Below are 20,363 nucleotides of genomic sequence, written 5' to 3'. Positions count from 1 at the left end.
GTCAATTATATTAATAAAATGTGTTTAGCTGGTCATATCTCCTTTGATCACTGTGATTCAAGCCATGTACATTAGGTGTGAGCAGCAATACCATCTCTCCAGAGGAAGTAAAAAATAGATAACTGAGGACCACCTTTGGTATTTCCACTCTATCTCCTTTCAATCCTCTAGTATGTCCAGCTGATAAATCATAAATCAGATGGAATATCAAGATTTCTTGATAAAAGTCTACCAATTGAATTAAGCAATCACAACTTTGGCAATGTTGCTCTCCCACACCTATAAAATCTGGATTCACCTACTATTTGTCACAGATTTATTTACTGGGACTTTCAATGATGAGATCAACCTAAGGACATTACTATAATCAACCGCATTGTTGATATTTAAATGTTAGTAGGATTTAATGAAGCAAGATATCAACTTCTTATTCACTAATATCTCAACAAAAAGGAGAAGGGATAAATTGTTATCTCTCCAAAAAACTTAGGGTCTTACCATGTAAGTGAACATACTGGAATTCCAATGGATGAGAGAAGGTAGAATATCTTTTCTAATTATACTCCAGAATATTAAACTGAAACCTCTACCCTAACATCCCAACCTTGACGGAGCCAGCAGTCTTGAGATAGCATACCTTGGCCTTGGGAATTTGATGTGCTGTATGTACTAGTTAAGCTGGAAGTCTAGTAAATTTGAGTTGAGGTACTTTTTTTTTTTTTTTTTTTTGCAGTACGTGGGCCTCTCACTGTTGCGGCCTCTCCCATTGCGGAGCACAGGTTCCGGCTGCGCAGGCTCAGTGGCCATGGCTCACGGGCCCAGCCGCTCCGCGGCATGTGGGATCTTCCCGGACCGGGGCACAAACCCATGTCCACTGCATCGGCAGGTGGACTCTCAACCACTGCGCCACCAGGGAAGCCCAAGTTGAGGTACTTTTAAATCAAGATTTTGGATTCAGGAATAAGCTTCAGTTGTAATCAACCCTTCTTAGGTCCCATGACCCAGAAAGTCAAATAATTTTTTAAACCTCTAACATCTTTTCAATCATCTTTAGACAAAAGGCACACACACACACACACACACACAGCATGTGTCAATACAGAGCCCATTTCTGTATCACACAACGGCCTGAACTACCTGTTATGAATTGAGGGCTCTTAGCTCTTCCTTCTCACAGATAAGTAAGCCTAGTACTCTAGCAGCTAGTAGAAATGATGTAATCAAGATTAGATAAATGGTAATAACTAGACAAGCTTGATGGAGCATGTGCTACCTTAGTGCACACTAAGGATTCCAAAATCTTCCTGAAGTGTCCCTTCATATTATATCATCTATTTTAACAAATTGGGATCAACCACATGCTGAGCTCATCATCAGGCAAAAAACTTGATGATTTATGAATGGGGCTGACTGGTATTTGGCTGAACAATATCTATGGATCACAGTTGATTTGTATCCTCACTTTTACCTATCCACACAATATTAAGGAACTACTCTTTCCTGCAGGAGGTTGAAGTAGACAAAAGTCTCCTTGATAATTAGCTTGACAGTGACTACTGTGGACAGGGGACTTTTAACGGGAAAGAAGCACACATGGCCATCTACCACCAACAGTATGGTCAGAGGTGAAATATCAAGTATCTAATCGTTCAGAGAAGAAATCCAGGCTGGTGTGGCCATCAAAGCCATTCTTTAACATTGACATACACATCATAGGGGGTACATATTAGTAGAGACTTACTATAAGTGAGTTTATAAATATTATTTATAATTAATGGCCACCAGAAATTATCAACTTATTACTCACCATATTGAATGAGTTGAGAACTATTCCTTCCTTCTCTCTTTTCTGAAAGAGTATGGCTATGGACTGATTTTATTTATTTTTAAAATATTTTACAGAATTCACTGGCAAAGCTGTCTGAACCTGAGCTTTTCTTTGTAGGAATTCAGTTTACTTATTATAGGTTTATTCAGATATTCTAGTTTTTCTTGAGTCAGTTTTGGTAAATTGTATCTTTTCAAAAATTTGTTCAACTAAGTCATCTAATTTGTCAGCGTAAAGTTGTTAATCATATTTCTTACAATCCTTTTTAGCATCTTTAGAGTCTGTAATGCTGACCCTTCTTCATTCTTGATTTTAGAAATTTTTATTCTCTCTTCTTTATTGCCCAGAGTTGTTAAAAGTGCATCATTTTTTGAAAATATTTTCAAAGAACCAACTTTTGGTTTGATTGCTAGTTTCTCTATTGCTTTTTTTGTTTCTTTTCTATTTGATTGATTTCTGCTCTGAGATTTAATATTTTTATCCTTGGGGTTAAGTGGATCTTCTTTTTCTGGTTTCTTTTCTTTCTTTCTTTTCTTTTCTTTTTTTTTTTTTGGCTGCATTGGGTCTTCGTTGCTACATGCCAGCTTTCTCTAGCTGTGGCGAGCAGGGGCTACTCTTCGTTGCAGTGTGTGGGCTACTCATTGTGATGGCTTGTTGCAGAGTACATGCTCTAGGCACAGGGGCTTCAGTAGTTGTGGTGTGCGGGCTCTAGGGCACGCAGGCTTCAGTAGCTGTGGCGCGCGGGCTCAGTAGTTGTGGCTCATGGGCTCTAGAGCGCAGGCTCAGTACTCGTGGCACACGGGCTTAGTTGCTCCGCAGCATGTGGGAATCTTCCCGGACCAGGGATCAAACCCGTGTCCCCTGCATTGGCAGGTGGATTCTTAAACACTGTGCCACCAAGGAAGTCCCTTTCTGATTTCTTAAAAAGGAAACTTAAATTACTGATTTGAAACCTTTCTTTCTTTCTAACATAGGCATTTAAATCTATAAATTTCTCTCTAAATATTGTTTTGCTGCATCCCATAATGTTTTCCATGTTCTATTTTCATTTTCATCCAATTCAAAATATTTTCTACACTTTGTGATTTTTTTTATTGAGATATACTTGATTTACAATATTATGTGTTTCAGGTGTACAACATAGTAATTAATTTTAAAAAAGGTATTATATTCCATTTATAGTTATTATAAAATATTGGCTATATTCCCTATGTTGTATAATATATTCTTATAGTTTATTTTATATATAGTAGTTTGTATCTCTAATCCTCTACTTTTATCTTTTCTTTTTTTTTTTTTTTTAAACATCTTTATTGGGGTATAATTGCTTTACAATGGTGTGTTGGTTTCTGCTTTATAACAAAGTGAATCAGCTATACATATACATATGTTCCCATATGTCTTCCCTCTTGCGTCTCCCTCCCTCCCACTCTCCCCATCCCACACTTCCAGGCTGTCACAAAGCACCGAGCTGATATCCCTCTGCCTTGCGGCTGCTTCCCCCCAGCTATCTACCTTACTACGTTTGTTAGTGTGTATATGTCCATGACTCTCTCTCGCCCTGTCAAAACTCACCCTTCCCCCTCCCCATATCCTCAAGTCCGTTCTCCAGTAGGTCTGCGTCTTTATTCCTATCTTACCCCTAGGTTCTTCATGACATTTTTTTCCCTTAAATTCCATATATATGTGTTAGCATACGGTATTTGTCTTTTTCTTTCTGACTTACTTCACTCTGTATGACAGACTCTAGGTCTATCCATCTCATTACAAATAGCTCAATTTCATTTCTTTTTAAGGCTGAGTAATATTCCATTGTGTATATGTGCCACATCTTCTTTATCCATTCATCCGATGATGGGCGCTTAGGTTGTTTCCATGTCCTGGCTATTGTAAATAGAGCTGCAATGAACATTTTGGTACATGACTCTTTTTGAATTTTGGTTTTCTCAGGGTATATGCCAAGTAGTGGGATTGCTGGGTCATATGGTAATTCTATTTCTAGTTTTTTAAGGAACCTCCATACTGTTCTCCACAGTGGCTGAACCAATTCACATTCCCACCAGCAGTGCAAGAGTGTCCCCTTTTCTCCACACCCTCTCCAGCATTTATTGTTTATAGATTTTTTGATGATGGCCATTCTGACTGGTGTGAGATGATATCTCATTGTAGTTTTGATTTGCATTTCTCTAATGATTAATGATGTTGAGCATTCTTTCATGTGTTTGTTGGCATTCTGTATATCTTCTTTGGAGAAATGTCTGTTTAGGTCTTCTGCCCATTTTAGGATTGGGTTGTTTGTTTTTTTGTTATTGAGCTGCATGAGCTGCTTGTAAATTTTGGAGATTAATCCTTTGTCAGTTGCTTCATTTGCAAATATTTTCTCCCATTCTGAGGGTTGTCTTTTTGTCTTGCTTATGGTTTCCTTTGCTGTGCAAAAGCTTTGAAGTTTCATTAGGTCCCATTTGTTTATTTTTGTTTTTATTTCCATTACTCTAGGAGGTGGGTCAGAAAGGATCTTGCTGTTATTTATGTCATAGAGTGTTCTTCCTATGTTTTCTTCTAGGAGTTTGATAGTTTCTGGCCTTACATTTAGGTCTTTAATCCATTTTGAGCTTATTTTTGTGTATGGTGTTAGGGAGTGATCTAATCTCATACTTTTACATATACCTGTCCAGTTTTCCCAGCACCATTTATTGAAGAGGCTGTCCTTTCTCCACTGTACATTCCTGCCTCCTTTATCAAAGATAAGGTGTCCATATGTGCGTGGGTTTATCTCTGGGCTTTCTATCCTGTTCCACTGAGCTATCTTTCTGTTTTTGTGCCAGTACCATACTGTCTTGATTACTGTTGCTTTGTAATATAGTCTAAAGTCAGGAAGCCTTATTCCTCCAGCTCCTTTTTTCGTTCTCAAGATTGCTTTGGCTATTCGGGGTCTTTTGTGTTTCCATACAAATTGCGAAATTTTTTGTTCTAGTTCTGTGAAAAATGCCAGTGGTAGTTTGATAGGGATTGCATTGAATCTGTAGATTGCTTTGGGTAGTAGAGTCATTTTCACAATGTTGATTCTTCCCATCCAAGAACATGGTATATCTCTCCATCTATTTGTATCATCTTTAATTTCTTTCATCAGTGTCTTATAATTTTCTGCATACAGGTCTTTCATATCCTTAGGTAGGTTTATTCCTAGATATTTTATTCTTTTTGTTGCAATGGTAAATGGGAGTGTTTTCTTGATTTCACTTTCAGATTTTTCATCATTAGTATATAGGAATGCCAGAGATTTCTGTGCATTAATTTTGTATCCTGCTACTTTACCAAATTCATTGATTAGCTCTAGTAGTTTTCTGGTAGCATCTTTAGGATTCTCTATGTATAGTATCATGTCATCTGCAAACAGTGACAGCTTTACTTCTTCTTTTCCGATTTGGATTCCTTTTATTTCCTTTTCTTCTCTGATTGCTGTGGCTAAAACTTCCAAAACTATGTTGAATAAGAGTGGTGAGAGTGGGCAACCTTGTCTTTTTCCTGATCTTAGTGGAAATGCTTTCAGTTTTTCACCATTGAGGATGATGTTTGCTGTGGGCTTGTCATATATGGCTTTTATTATGTTTAGGAAAGTTCCCTCTATGCCTACTTTCTGGAGGGTTTTTATCATAAATGGGTGTTGAATTTTGTCAAAAGCTTTCTCTGCATCTATTGAGATGATCATATGGTTTTTCTCCTTCAATTTGTTAATATGGTTTATCACATTGATAGATTTGCGTATATTGAAGAATCCTTGCATTCCTGGAATAAACCCCACTTGATCATGGTGTATGATCCTTTTAATGTGCTGTTGGATTCTGTTTGTTAGTATTTTGTTGAGGATTTTTGCATCTATGTTCATCAGTGATATTGGCCTGTAGTTTTCTTTCTTTGTGACATCCTTGTCTGGTTTTGGTATCAAGGTGATGGTGGCTTCGTAGAAGGAATTTGGGGGTGTTCCTCCGTCTGCTATATTTTGGAAGAGTTTGAGAAGGATAGGTGTTAGCTCTTCTCTAAACGTTTGATAGAATTCACCTGTGAAGCCATCTGGTCCTGGGCTTTTGTTTGTTGGAAGGTTTTTAATCACAGTTTCAATTTCAGTGCTTGTGATTGGTCTGTTCATATTTTCTATTTCTTCCTGATTCAGTCTTGGCAGGTTGTGCATTTCTAAGAATTTGTCCATTTCTTCCAGATTGTCCATTTTATTGGCATAGAGTTGCTTGTAGTAATCTCTCATGATTTTTTTTATTTCTGCAGTGTCAGTTGTTACTTCTCCTTTTTCATTTCTAATTCTATTGATTTGAGTCTTCTCCCTTTTTTTCTTGATGAGTCTGGCTAGTGGTTTATCTATTTTGTTTATCTTCTCAAAGAACCAGCTTTTAGTTTTATTGATCTTTGCTATTGTTTCCTTCATTTCTTTTTCATTTATTTCTGATCTGATTTTTATGATTTCTTTCCTTCTGCTAGCTTTGGGGTTTTTTTGTTCTTCTTTCTCTAATTGCTTGAGGTGCAAGGTTAGGCTGTTTATTCGAGATGTTTCCTGCTTCTTAAGGTGGGCTTGTATTGCTATAAACTTCCCCCTTAGAACTGCTTTTGCTGCATCCCATAGGTTTTGGGTCGTTGTGTCTCCATTGTCATTTGTTTCTAGGTATTTTTTTATTTCCTCTTTGATTTCTTCAGTGATCACTCTATTATTACGTAGTGTATTGTTTAGCCTCCATGTGTTTGTATTTTTTACAGATCTTTTCCTGTAATTGATATCTAGTCTCATGGCGTTGTGGTCGGAAAAGATACTTGATACAATTTCAGTTTTCTTAAATTTACCAAGGCTTGATTTGTGACCCAAGATATGATCTATCCTGGAGAATGTTCCATGAGCACTTGAGAAAAATGTGTATTCTGTTGTTTTTGGATGGAGTGTCCTATAAATATCAATTAAGTCCATCTTGTTTAATGTATCATTTAAAGCTTGTGTTTCCTTATTTATTTTCATTTTGGATGATCTGTCCATGGGTGAAAGTGGGGTGTTAAAGTCCCCTACTATGAATGTGTTACTGTTGATCTCCCCTTTTATGGTTGTTAGTATTTGCCTTATGTATTGAGGTGCTCCTATGTTGGGTGCATAAATATTTACAATTGTTATATCTTCTTCTTGGATCGATCCCTTGATCATTATGTAGTGTCCTTCTTTGTCCCTTTTAATAGTCCTTATTTTAAAGTCTATTTTGTCTGATATGAGAATTGCTACTCCAGCTTTCTTTTGGTTTCCATTTGCATGGAATATCTTTTTCCATCCCCTTACTTTCAGTCTGTATGTGTCTCTAGTTCTGAAGTGGGTCTCTTGTAGACAGCATATATAAGGGTCTTGTTTTTGTATCCATTCAGCCAATCTGTGTCTTTTGGTGGGAGCATTTAGTCCATTTACATTTAAGGTAATTATCGATATGTATGTTCCTATTTCCATTTTATATATTGTTTTGTGTTCGCTACTATAGGTCATTTCCTTCTCTTGTGTTTCGTGTCTAGAGAAGTTCCTTTAGCATTTGTTGTAAAGCTGGTTTGGTGGTGCTGAACTCTCTCAGCTTTTGCTTGTCTGTAAAGGTTTTAATTTCTCCATCAAATGTGAATGAGATCCTTGCTGGGTAGAGTAGTCTTGGTTGCAGGCTATTCTCCTTCATCACTTTCAGTATGTCCTGCCACTCCCTTCTGGCTTGTAGGGTTTCTGCTGAGAGATCAGCTGTTAACCTTATGGGGATTCCCTTGTGTGTTATTTGTTGTTTTTCCCTTGCTGCTTTTAATATGCTTTCTTTGTATTTAATTTTTGACAGTTTGATTAATATGTGTCTTGGCGTGTTTCTCCTTGTATTTATCCTGTATGGGACCCTCTGTGCTTCCTGGACTTGATTAACTATTTCCTTTCCCATATTAGGGAAGTTTTCAACTATAATCTCTTCAAATATTTTCTCAGTCCCTTTCTTTTTTTCTTCTTCTTCTGGAACCCGTATAATTCGAATGTTGGTGCGTTTCATGTTGTCCCAGAGGTCTCTGAGACTGTCCTCAGTTCTTTTCATTCTTTTTTCTTTATTCTGCTCTGCAGTAGTTATTTCCACTACTTTATCTTCCAGGTCACTTATCCGTTCTTCTGCCTCAGTTATTCTGCTATTGATCCTATCTAGAGTGATTTTAATTTCATTTATTGCATTGTTCATCGTTGCTTGTTTCATCTTTAGTTCTTGTAGGTCCTTGTTAACTGTTTCTTGCATTTTGTCCATTCTACTTCCAAGATTTCGGATCATCCTTACTATCATTATTCTGAATTCTTTTTCAGGTAGATTGCCTATTTCCTCTTCATTTGTTAGGTCTGGTGGGTTTTTATCTTGCTCCTTCATCTGCTGTGTGTTTTTCTGTCTTCTCATTTTGCTTATCTTACTGTGTTTGGGGTCTCCTTTTTGCAGGCTGCACTTTCGTAGTTCCCGTTGTTTTTGATGTCTGTCTCCAGTGGCTAAGGTTGTTTCAGTGGGTTGTGTAGGCTTCCTGGTGGAGGGGACTAGTGCCTGTGTTGTGCTGGATGAGGCTGGATCTTGTCTCTCTAGTGGGCACGTTCACGTCTGGTGGTGTGTTTTGGGGTGTCTGTGGCCTTATTATGATTTTAGGCAGCCTCTCTGCTAATGGGTGGGGTTGTGTTCCTGTTTTGCTAGTTGTTTGGCATAGGTTGTCCAGCACTGTGGCTTGCTGGTCGTTGAGTGAAGTTGGGTGCTGGTGTTAAGATGGAGGTCTCTGGGATATTTCCACCGTTTAATATTATGTGGAGCTGGGAGGTCTCTTGTTGACCAGTGTCCTGAAGTTGGCTCTCCTACCTCAGAGGCAGAGCCCTGACTCCTGGCTGGAGCACCAAGAGCCTTTCATCCACACAGCTCAGAATAAAAGGGAGAAAAAGTAGGGAGAATTAGTAGAAGTATGAGTAAAGAAAGAAGGAAAGGAGGAAAGGAAGGAAGGAAGAAAGAAGCAAAGAAGGAAAGAAAGGAGGGAGGGAGGGAGGGAGGGAGGAAGGAAGGAAGGAGGGAAAGAAGGAAAAAAGACAGAAAGAAAGATGATACAGTAAAAATAAAATAAAGTCTAATATAGTTATTGAATTAAAAAATATTTAGAAAAAAAAAGGGACGGATAGAACCTTAGGACAAATGTTGGAAGCAAAGCTATACAGAGAAAATCTTACACAGAAGCATATACATACACCTTCACAAAAAGAGGTAAAGGGGGAAAAATCATAAATCCTGCTCCCTGAGACCACCTCCTCAATTTGGGGTGATTCGTTGTCTAAAGGAGGGAGGGAAGGAAGGAAAGAAAGAAAGAACGAAGGTAAAGTATAATAAAGTTATTACAATTAAACTTAATTATTAAGAAAAAGAATTTTTTTAAAAAAGTCATGGACGGATAGAGCCCTAGGACAAATGGTGGAAGCAAGAGTACAGACAAGATCTCACACAGAAGCATACACGTACACATTCACAAAAAGAGGAAAAGGGAAAAAAATCATAGATCTCGCTCCTAAATTCCACCTCTTCAATTTGGGATCATTCCTTGTCTATTCAGGTATTCCACAGATGCAGGGTATATCAAGTTGATTGTGGAGCTTTAATCCGCTGCTTCTGTGGCTGCTGGGAGAGATTTCCCTTTCTCTTCTTTGTTCTCACAGCTCACAGGAGCTCAGCTTTGGATTTGGCCCTGCCTCTGCGTGTAGGTCGCTGGAGGGCGTCTGTTTTTTCGCTCAGACAGGACGGGGTTAAAGGATTCGCTGATTCGGGGCCTCCGGCTCACTCAGGCCGGGGGTTGGGGGATGGGGGAAGGAGGGGCACTGCGTGCGGGGCGGGCCTGCGGCGGCAGAGGCAGCGTGACGTTGCGGCAGAGGCCGGCGTGACGTTGCACCAGCCTGAGGCCCGCCGTGCGTTGTCCCGGGGAAGTTGTCCCTGGATCCCGGGAACCTGGCAGTGGCGGGCTGCACAGGCTCCACGGAAGAGGGGTGTGGAGAGTGACCTGTGCTCACACACAGGCCCCTTGGTGGCGGCAGCAGCAGCCTTAGCGTCTCCCGCCCGGCTCTTGGGTCCGCGGTTTTAGCCGCGGCTCGCGCCCGTCTCTGGGGTTTGCGCTTTCAGCCGCGGCTCGCGCCCGTCTCGGGGGTTCGCGCTTTTAGCCGCGGCTCGCACCCGTCTCTGGAGTTCCTTTAAGCAGCGCTCTTAAACCCCTCTCCTCGCGCACCAGGAAACAAAGAGGGAAGAAAAAGTCTCTTGCCTCTTCGGCCGGTGCAGGCTTTTCCCCGAACTCCCTCCCGGCTAGTCGTGGTGCACTAACCCCTTCAGGCTATGTTCAAGCCGCCAACCCCAGTCCTCTCCCTGAGCTCCGTCCAAAACCCAAACCCGAGCCTCAGCTCGCAGCCCCGCCCGCCCCGGCGGGTGAGCAGACAAGCCTCTCGGGTTGGTGAGTGCTGGTCGGCACCGATCGTCTGTGCAGGAATTTCCCCGCTTTGCCCTCCGCACCCGTCGCTGTGCACTACTCCGCGGTCCCGAAACTCCCCCCTCTGCCTCCCGCAGTCTCCGCCCGCGGAGGGTCTTCCTAGTGTGTGGAAACTTTTCCTCCTTCACAGCTCCCTCCCACTGGTGCAGGTGCCGTCCTTATTCTTTTGTCTCTGTTTTTTCTTTTGCCCTACCCAGTTACGTGGGGAGTTTCTTGCCTTTTGGGAGGTCTGAGGTCTTCTGCCAGCCTTCAGTAGGAGTTCTGTAGGAGTTGTTCCACGTGTGGATGTATTTCTGGTGTATCCGTGGGGGGGAAGGCGATCTCCGCGTCTTACTCTTCTGCCATCTTCAAGGTCCCCCCTACTTTTATCTTATCTACCCCCCTTTCCTCTCCCCACTGGTTACCACTAGTTTATTTTCTATAACTGTGAGTCTGTTTCTATTATGTTATATTCCCTAAGTTTGTTTTATTTTTAGATTCCACATATGTGATACCATAGCAATATTTGACTTCCTCTGCCTAACTTATTTTACTAAGCCTAATACATACCAGGTCCTTTCATGTTATTAAAAATGGCAAAATTTCATTCTTTTTTGTGGCTGAGTAGTATTCCATAGTAAATATATTCCACATTGTCTTTATCCATTCATCTAGTGATGGACACTTAAGTTGCTCCCCTAGTTTGGCTATTGTAAATAATGCTGCTATCAACATTGGAGTGCATGTATCTTTTAAATTAGTGTTTTCATTTTCTTTGAATATATACCCAGGAGTGGAATTGCCAGATCATATGTAGTTTTATTTTTAGTTTTTTTAAAGTATGTATTTATTTTTTATTTATTTATTTTGGCCATGCTAGGTCTTAGTTTTGGCATGTGGGCTCTTAGTTGTGGCATGTGGATTTCTTAGTTGCAGCATGTGGACTCTTAGTTGCAGGATGCATGTTGGATCTAGTTCCCCAACCAGGGACTGAACTTGGGCCCCCTGCATTGAGAGCACAGAGTATTACCCACTGGCCCACCAGGGAAGTCCCTATTTTTAGTTTTTTGAGAAACCTCCAAACTGATTTCCACAGTGGCTACACCAATTTACGGTTCCCTTTTCTCTACACCTTGCCAATATTTATTATTTGTGATTTTTTTTTTTTTTTTTTTTGCGGTGCACAGGCCTCTCACCGCTGTGGCCTCGCCCGTTGCGGAGCACAGGCTCCGGACGCGCAGGCTCAGCGGCCATGGCTCACGGGCCCAGCCACTCCGCGGCATGTGGGATCCTCCCGTACCGGGGCACGAACCCGTGTCCCCTGCATCAGCAGGCGGACTCTCAACCACTGCGCCACCAGGGAAGCCCTATTTGTGATCTTTTTGATGATAGTTTATTCTGGCAGGTGTGAGGTGATATCTCATTGTAGTTTTGATTTGCATTTCTCTGATGATTATTGATGTTGAGCATCTTTTCATGTACCTGTTGGCCATCTGTATGTCTTCTTTGGAAAAATGTCTATTCAAATCCTCTGCCCATTTTCTAATCAATGGTTTGGTTGTTTGTTTGTTTGATATCAAGTTGTATGAGCTGTTTATATATTTTGGATATTAACCCCTTATTGGTCATATCACTTACAAATATTTTCTCCCATTCAGTAGGTTGTCTTTTCATTTTGTCGATGGTTTCCTTTGCTGTGCAAAACCATTTACATTTAGCTAGGTTCTATTCACTAAATTTTGCTTTTGTTTACTTTACCTTAGGAAACAGATCAAAACAAAAATATTGCTATGATATATGTCAAAGAGTGTTCTGCCTATGTTTTCCTCTAGGAATTTTATGGTATCTGGTCTGACATTTAGGTCTTTAATCCATTTTGAGTTCATTTTTGTATGAGAAAATGTTCTAATTTCATTCTTTTACATGTAGCTGTCAAGTTTTCCCAGCACCACTGACTGAAGAGATTGTCTTTTCACCATTGTATGTTCTTGCCTCCTTTGTTGTAGATTAATTGACCATAAGTGTGTGAGTTTATTTCTGGGTTCTCTAATCTGTTCCATTGATCTATGTGTCTATTTTCTGGGCTAGTACCATACTGTTTTGATTATTGTAGCTTTGTAGTATAGTCTGAAGTCAGGGCGCATGATTCCTCCAGCTCTATTCTTATTTCTTAAGATTGTTTTGCCTATTCAGGGGCTCTTGTGTTTTCATACAAAATTTTAGATTATTTGTTCTAGTTCTGTGAAAAATGCTGTTGGTATTTTGATAGGCGTTGCATTGAATCCGTGGATTGCCTTGGGCAGTATGGTCATTTTAACAATATTAATTCTTCCAATCCATGAACATGGTTTATCTTTCCATCTGTTTTTGTTGTTTTCAGTTTCCTTCATTAGTGTCTTATAATTTTCTGAGTACAGTTCTTTTTACCTTTTTAGGTAAGTTTATTTGTAGGTATTTTATTCTTTTTGAAGCAATGGTAAATATTGCTTCCTTAATTTCTCCTACTGATAGCTTGCTCTTAGTGTATAGAAATGGAACCAATTTCTGTATATTAATTTTGTGTCCTGCAACTTTAACAAATTCATTGTGGAGCTCTAGTAGTTTTTTGGAGGCATCTTAAGGAATTCTATAGCATAATGTCTGCACAAAGTGACAGTTTTATTTCTTCCTTTCCAATTTGGATTCCCTTTATTTCTTTTTCTTGTCTGACTTCCATGGCTAGGACTTCAATACTATGTTGAATAAAAGTGGTGAAAGTGGGCATCCTTGTCTTGTTCCTGACCTTAGAGGAAATGCTTTCAGTTTTTCACTGTTGAGTATGATGTTAGCTGTGAGCTTATCACATATAGCCTTTATTAATTATACTGAGGTATGTTCCTTCTATGCCCAATTTCTGGAGAGTTTTTGTTATAAAAAATGTTGAATTTTATCAAAAGCTTTTTCTACATCTTTTAAATCATCATATGGTTTTATTTTACAGTTTGTTATTGTGGTTTATCCCATTGATTGATTTGTGGATATTGATCATCTTTGCATCCCTGGGAAAAACCCCACTTGATCATGGTGTATGATCCTTTCAAAATATTGTTGGATTTACTTTGCTAATATTTTCTTGAGTATTTTTGCATCTATGTTCATCAGGGATATCGGGCTCTAATTTTCTTTTTTGTGATATCTTTGTCTGGTTTTGGTATCAGTGTGACACTGGTCTCATAGAATGAGTTTGGAAGCATTTGTTCCTCTGTAATTTTTTTGAATATTTTGAGAAGGATAGGTGTTAGCTCTTCTCTAAATGTTTGGTAGAAGTCATCTGTGAAGCCATCTGGTCTTGGACTTCTGTTTGTTGGGAGTTTAAAAATTTCTGATTCAATTTCATTACTGGTAATTGGTCTGTTCCTATTTTCTAATTCTTCTTGGTTCAGTCTTGGGAGATTGTACACTTCTAAGAATTTGTCCATTTCCTCTAGTTGTCCATTTTGTTGGCATATTGTTGTTAATAATAGTCTCTTATGATCCTTTGTATTTCTGTGGTGTTGGTTGTAACTTCTCTTTTTTCATTTCTGATTTTATTGATTTGGGCCCTCTCTCTTTTTTTCATGATGGCTAAAAGTTTATCAATTTTGTTTATCTTTTCAAAGAAGCAGCTTTAAGTTTCATTAATCTTCTCTATTTTTTTTAGTCTCTGTTTCATTTAGTTCTGTTCTAATCTTTATGCATTCTTTCCTTCTATTAACTTTGGATTTTTTTTTGTTCTTCTATTTCTAGATCCTTTAAGTGTAAGGTTAGGTTGTTTATTTGAGATTTTTCTTGATTCCTTGGGTAAGCTTGTATCACTGTACACTTGTCTTTTAGATCTGCTCTTACTGCAACCCATAGATTTTGGATCATTGTGTTTTCATTTTCATCTTTCAGACATTTTTTTGATTTCCTCTTTGATGCCTTCAGTGATCTATTGGTTGTTTGATAGCATATTATTTAGCCTCCACATGTTTGTGTTTTTTGCAGTTTTTTTTTCTTGTAGTTAATTCCTAGTCTCATAGCATTTTGGTTGGAAAATGTGCTTGATATGGTTTCAGTTTTCTTAAATTTACCAAGGCTTGTTTTGTGGTCTAGCATGTGGTCCATCCTGGAGAATGTTCTGTGTGCCTTTGAAAAGAATGTGTATTCTGCTGCTTTTAGATGGAATGTTCCATGTATATCTATTAAGTTCTTCTGATCTAATGTGTCCTCTAAGGCCAGTATTTCCTTATTGATTTTCTATCTGGGTGATCTGTCCCTTGATGTAAGCAGAGTTTTAAGTCCCCTACTATTATTGTGTTACTGTCAATTTCTCCCTTTATGTTAGTTATTGTTTGCCTTATGTATTTATGTTCTCCTATGTTGGGTGCATATGTATTTACAGTTGTTATATCTTCTTGGATTGATCCCTTCATCATTAAGTAATGTTCTTCTTTGCTTCTTATAACAGTCTGTTTTAAAGTCCATTTTCTCTGATATTTGTATTGCTACTCCAGCTTTCTTTTGATTCCCATTTGCATGGAATAATTTCTTCCATGCCCTCACTTTCAGTCTGTGTGTCTTTAGATCTGAAGTGAGTCTCTGGTAAGCAACATATATATGGGTCTCGTTTTGTATTCATTCAACCACTCTATGTCTTTTGATTGGAGCATTTAGTCCATTTACTTTTAAAGTAATTATTGATATGTATGTTCTTATTGCCATTTTGTGAATTGTTGTGGGATTATTTTTGTGGGATTTTTGTTGTTGTTCCTTTTGTCTTCTTTTGTTCTATTCTCTTGTGATTTGGTGTCTATCTTGAGTGTTATACCTGGATTTCTTTCTTTGTTTTGTGTGTGTTATCTATTATAGATTTTTTGTTTTCCTTGCTGCTTTTAATATTCTCTATCTTTAATTTTTCCATTTTAATTACAATGTGTCTTGGTGTTGTTCCTCTTTGGGTTAATATTGTTTGGGACTCTCCATGCTTCCTGGACTTTGATGTCTATTTCCTTTCCTAGGTCAGGACATTTTTTAGCTATTATGTCTTCAAATATGTTCTCAGTCCCTTTCTCTCTCTCTTCTCCTTCTGGAACCCCAATAATGCAAATGTTAGTAGACTTGATGTTGTCCCAAAGGTCTCTTAAACTGTCTTCATTTCTTCTCATTCTTTTTTTTGTTTGGCGTCAGTGATTTCCATTACCTTGTCTTCCAGCTTGCTGATCCTTTCCTCTGTATAATTTAGTCTACTGTTGATTTCATCTAGTGTATTTTTCATTTCAGTTATTGTAGTCTTGGTCTTTGTTTGGTTGTTATTTGTATTTTCTAACACTTTGTTGTTAAATACTTCTAACTTCTCAATCTGTGCATCCACTCTTCTACTGAGTTCTTTGATCATCTTTACAATTGTTACCCTGAACCCTTTCCCAAGTAGATTGCCTATCTCTATTTTAGTTCTTTTTCTGGGGTTTTATCTTGTTCCTTCTTTTGGAACATGTTCCTCTGTCACTTTATTTTGCCTAACTTGCTGTTTTTATTTCTATGTATTTGGTAGGTTGGTTACATTTTCCAGCCTTGCAGCAGTAGCCTTTTGTAGGAGATGTAGCTATGCATCCCAGCAGTGCACTCCACTCTTGTCACAAGAGCTATATGCTCTAGGGGTGCCCCCTATGTGGGCTGCTTGGGTCCTTCTGTGGTGGTGGGCTGACTACTGTGGGAAGTCTGGTAGGCCTGGCTGGTCCCTGGTCCAGTTGGTTGCCAGGCCCTCCTTGTTTGGAGGCTGCTGACCATTGGTTTTTGAGGCTGTGCCATGAGGTAGCTGGTGGTGGAACCCCAGACGGCTAGTACTCGCTCACTGATGGGCTGTCAGCTTCCAGGAGATCTCAGGGTTGGTTCCTGCCCAGTGGTGGGTGAAGCCATGTTCTGGAGCTAGTGATGACCTACCCATAGGCAAAGCGATGTCCTGAGTTCTGCCTGCAAGGCCCAGGGTGTCCCAGAGCTGTTACTGGATGGGAGTGGTTCCTGACACCCCTGGGTGTGGGGTCTGGGGTATTCTGAAGCTTGTGTTCACCTGCTGGTGGGCAGGGCCAGGGCCCAGCCAGTCCCAGGGCTGGGGCTGGGCTGTTGGTGGGTGGGCTGGGTCCACAGGCTGTGGGGCTGCAGTTGTCCTGGGGCTGGTGTCTGCCCTCTGGTCTGTGAGACTGATCCCAAGGCTAGAGCAGGTTCATGGGTGAGTGAGGCCAGGGATTCTGGGGTTGGTGCCTGCCCACTGGTACGTGGATCTGGATACTAGTGTCTCTGGTTGCAGGGCCCTGGGGTCCCAGGTCTAGGCCTGCACACTGGTGTGTGGGGACAGGTTCCTTGGCCCTCTGGTGGCAGGGTCATGTCCAGGGGAGGCTGTGGGCTCAGTGAGTCTTAAGGCAGCTTCTATGCTGGGGTGTGTGTACAGGGGGCTTTGTCCCTGCTTACTGAGTTGTCCCAGTGTTGGTGACTATAGACTGGTGTGTGGGGGCAGGGCTGGGTCCTGAGGCTTATGAGCTAGAGGGAAGATTCCAAGTCGGCGCTTACAAGCATCAGTGTCCTCATGGTAGAATGAGCTCCCTCAAATGGCTGCCCCAGTGTCTATGTCTCTAGGATGAGCTCAGTTGCCTCCTGCCTTTCTAGTAAACTCTCTAACATAAGCAGGTTAGGTCTCACCCAGGCTCCTTTCAAACCACTGCTTTTGCACTGGGTCCCAGAGTGTGTGAGATTTTGTGCATGCCCTTTAAGAGTGCAGTCCTTTTATGTTTCTCAACCTTGGAGAAGTGGCCCTCTGTAGGAGATGTCCTATGCATCCCAGCAGTGTACTCCCCTCTTATCACCCAATGGCTAGGGACCAGCTGGTCCCAGGATAGTGTCTGGCCTGCATTTGTGGACTCTGTCTGCATCCTGTAGGACTTTAGTTTTCTTGCTTCTGGTGTCTGCCCCCTGGTGGTTGAAGCTGGTCTGGTCTAGAGACTTGTGCAGGCTTCTAAGCAGGAGGGGCTGGTGCCTGCCCCCAAGGGGCTGGAGTTGGTCTTGGTCCTCTGGTGGGCAGGGCCACGTCTAGGGGCGTGTCTAGAGGTGTCTGTGGGCTCAGCAAGTCTTTAGGAGCCTGTCTGCTGATGGGTGGGGCTGTGTCCCCACTCAGTTTGTTGTTTGGCCTGAGGAATTCCAGCACTAGAGCCTACAGGTTGTTGGGTGGGGCAAGGTCTTGGTGCTAATGACCCAAGCAAGATGTCTCCCTCCAGTGAGAGTTCATATAGATGAACACTCCCCCATATCTCTGCCATCAGTGTCTATGTCCCCATGGTGGGCAAGAGCTGCCCCCCACCTCTCCAGGAGATGCTTCAAGACCGGCAGGTAGGTCTGGCCCAGGCACCTATCAAATTACTGCTTTTGCCCTTGGTCCTGGTATGCATGAGATTTTGTGTGCCCTGTAGAAGTGAAGTCTCTATTTCTCCCAATCCTGTGGGGCTCCTGCAACTAAGCCCCGCTGGCCTTCAAAACTGAATGCTCTGGGAACTTCTCTTCACAGTGCTGGAACCCCAGGCTGGGGCTCAGAACACTCATTCCTGTGGGAGAGCCTCTGTAATATAATTATTCTCCAGTTTGTGGATCACCCACGCAGGGGGGATGAGATTTGATTATATTATGAGTCTGTCCCTCCTACCAGTCTCATTGTGGTTCCTTCTTTATGTCTTTAGCTATAGAGGATATTTTCTGGTAGGTTTCAGTCTTTTTAAATGATATTTTCTGGTAGGTTTCAGTCTTTTTAAATGATGGTTGTTCTGCAGATTTTTGTTATTTTTGTGTACTCCTGAGAGGAGGTGAGCTTAGGGTCCTTTTACTCTGCCATCTTGGCTGCTGTCCCTCTGTACCTTTCTAGTAAGATTTTAAATGAAGAAGTGTGAGTTTTCCAACTTTTTCAAGATTGATAGTCTAGGTCCCTTGAATTTCTGTATGAATTTTAGAGACCATGTTGTCAATTTATGCAAATAAGCTAGCCGAAATTTTGGTAGGGATTGCATTTAACCTGTAGATGAGTTTGGGGAGAATTACCACCTTAAGTCTTCCAATCCATGAATATTGTCTTCTTTGTTTCCTTTCAACCATGTTTTGTAGTTTTCAGAGTATGAGATTTGCACTTCTTTTGTTAAATTTATACCTAAGAATTTTATTCTTTTTTATTCTATTGCCTATGGAGTTCTTTCTTTTTATTTTAAACCACTGTATTAAGGTATGATTGACATGCAAAAGCTGTACATAGTCTGTACAATTTGATGAGCGGGAGTAAGTATAAACTCATGAAACTATCACCAACATTAAGGCCATAAACATATTCAACAACTTCCAGAGTTTCCTCCCACCCTTATTATTATTATCATTTTCTTGTGCTCATTCCTGATTTTAATAATTTGAGCCCTTTTATCCTGAATTAATTTAGCTCAAGGTTTATTTTGTAGATTTTTCAAAGTCAAAATTTTAGGTGCACTGATTGTATTGTTTTTCTATTTTCATTAATTTCTGCTCTAATTTTTATTTCCTTCAGTCTGTCTGCTTTGGCTTTAGTTTGCTCCACTTTTCCCAGTATTTATAGGTGGAAGGTTAGGATATTAATTTCAGGTTTTTCTTCTTTTTTAATGTAGTTGCTTGCAGATAAAAAATTTCCTTCTGACAACTACTTTAGTTACATCTCATAAATTTTGTTACATTCTTTTCATTTCCATTCACCTCAAAGAATTTTTCTAATTTCCCTTGTGATTTCTTCTTTGATCCAGTACTTATTTAGTTAGGAGTGTGTTTAATTTCCACATAATTGTAAATTCCCCAAATTTGTTATTCCTTCCTAATTTCAGTTTGCTGTGGTCACAGAGCATACTTTGTGTGATTTCAATACTTCTAAACCCATTGAGGCTTGCTTTCTGACCTTCCATCTAATCTATACTGCAGAATGTTCCATGTGCACTTCAGAAGAATGTAAAGATTCTGCTGTTGTTGAAAGCATCCTGCAGATGTCTGTTAGGCCTAGTTGGTTTACCGTGTCGTTGAAGTCTTCTGTTCTCTTGTTGATCTCATGCCTCATTGTTCTATCCATTATTGAAAGTGAAGTATTGAATTTTCTGTAACTGTTGAATTACCTATTTTTCCCTTCAAGCCTGTCAGTTTTGCTTCATGAATTTTGGGAATATGCCAGTAGGTACATCCATGTTAATAATTATTATACATTCCTGATAAATTGACATTTTATCATCTTTCCTACTAGTACATTTTTGTTTCAAAGTCTATTTTGTCTGATATTAGTATAGCCACTCCATCTTTCTTATGGTTGCTATTTACATATCTTTTTCTGTCCTTTTACTTTCAACCTATTTGCATATTTGAAAGTGTCTTGTAGGCAACACACAGCTGGATCTTGTTTTCTTGTCTATTTTTGTCTTTTGGATTATTTAATCCAGTCACACAACATAATTATTGATGTAGTTGAATTATACATGAGTTGAACTTATTTCTGCCATTTTTTGTTTTCTAAATATCTTGTCTTTTTTATTGCATTTAATAATTGCTTTATACTTTATTGCTCTACTTCTGCTTCTTTTGTATTACACAAATATTTTCTAGTATAACATTTTAATTCTATTCTTTAGTTATTTATTTTGAGTTACTTCCTTAATGGCTTCACAATGGCTTATACATACCTTATCAGAATATACAACAGATTTATACTAACCCAGTTTCAATGAAATATAGAATCTTCTATATAGCTCTATTCTCTTCCTTTTTGTGCTGTTATATATGTTACATCTATTTTATAATTGCAACTGTTTTTATAGTTGTTTTATATAACAAAGTCTAAGAAGAGCAAATATATACAGTTACATTTTCATATTTATTATTGGTGTCACTTGTTCCTATGATTTCAAGTTACTGTCTGTTACTTCCTTGCTTCTGTAGAGCTTTGCTTTTACCCACCTTTGTGCTGATATTGAGAAATATTACATTTTGT

The sequence above is a fragment of the Phocoena phocoena genome, chromosome 17 (assembly GCF_963924675.1).
Source record: "Phocoena phocoena chromosome 17, mPhoPho1.1, whole genome shotgun sequence".
Taxonomy (NCBI): Eukaryota; Metazoa; Chordata; class Mammalia; order Artiodactyla; family Phocoenidae; genus Phocoena; species Phocoena phocoena.
Note: the sequence above shows the minus strand (reverse complement) of the source record.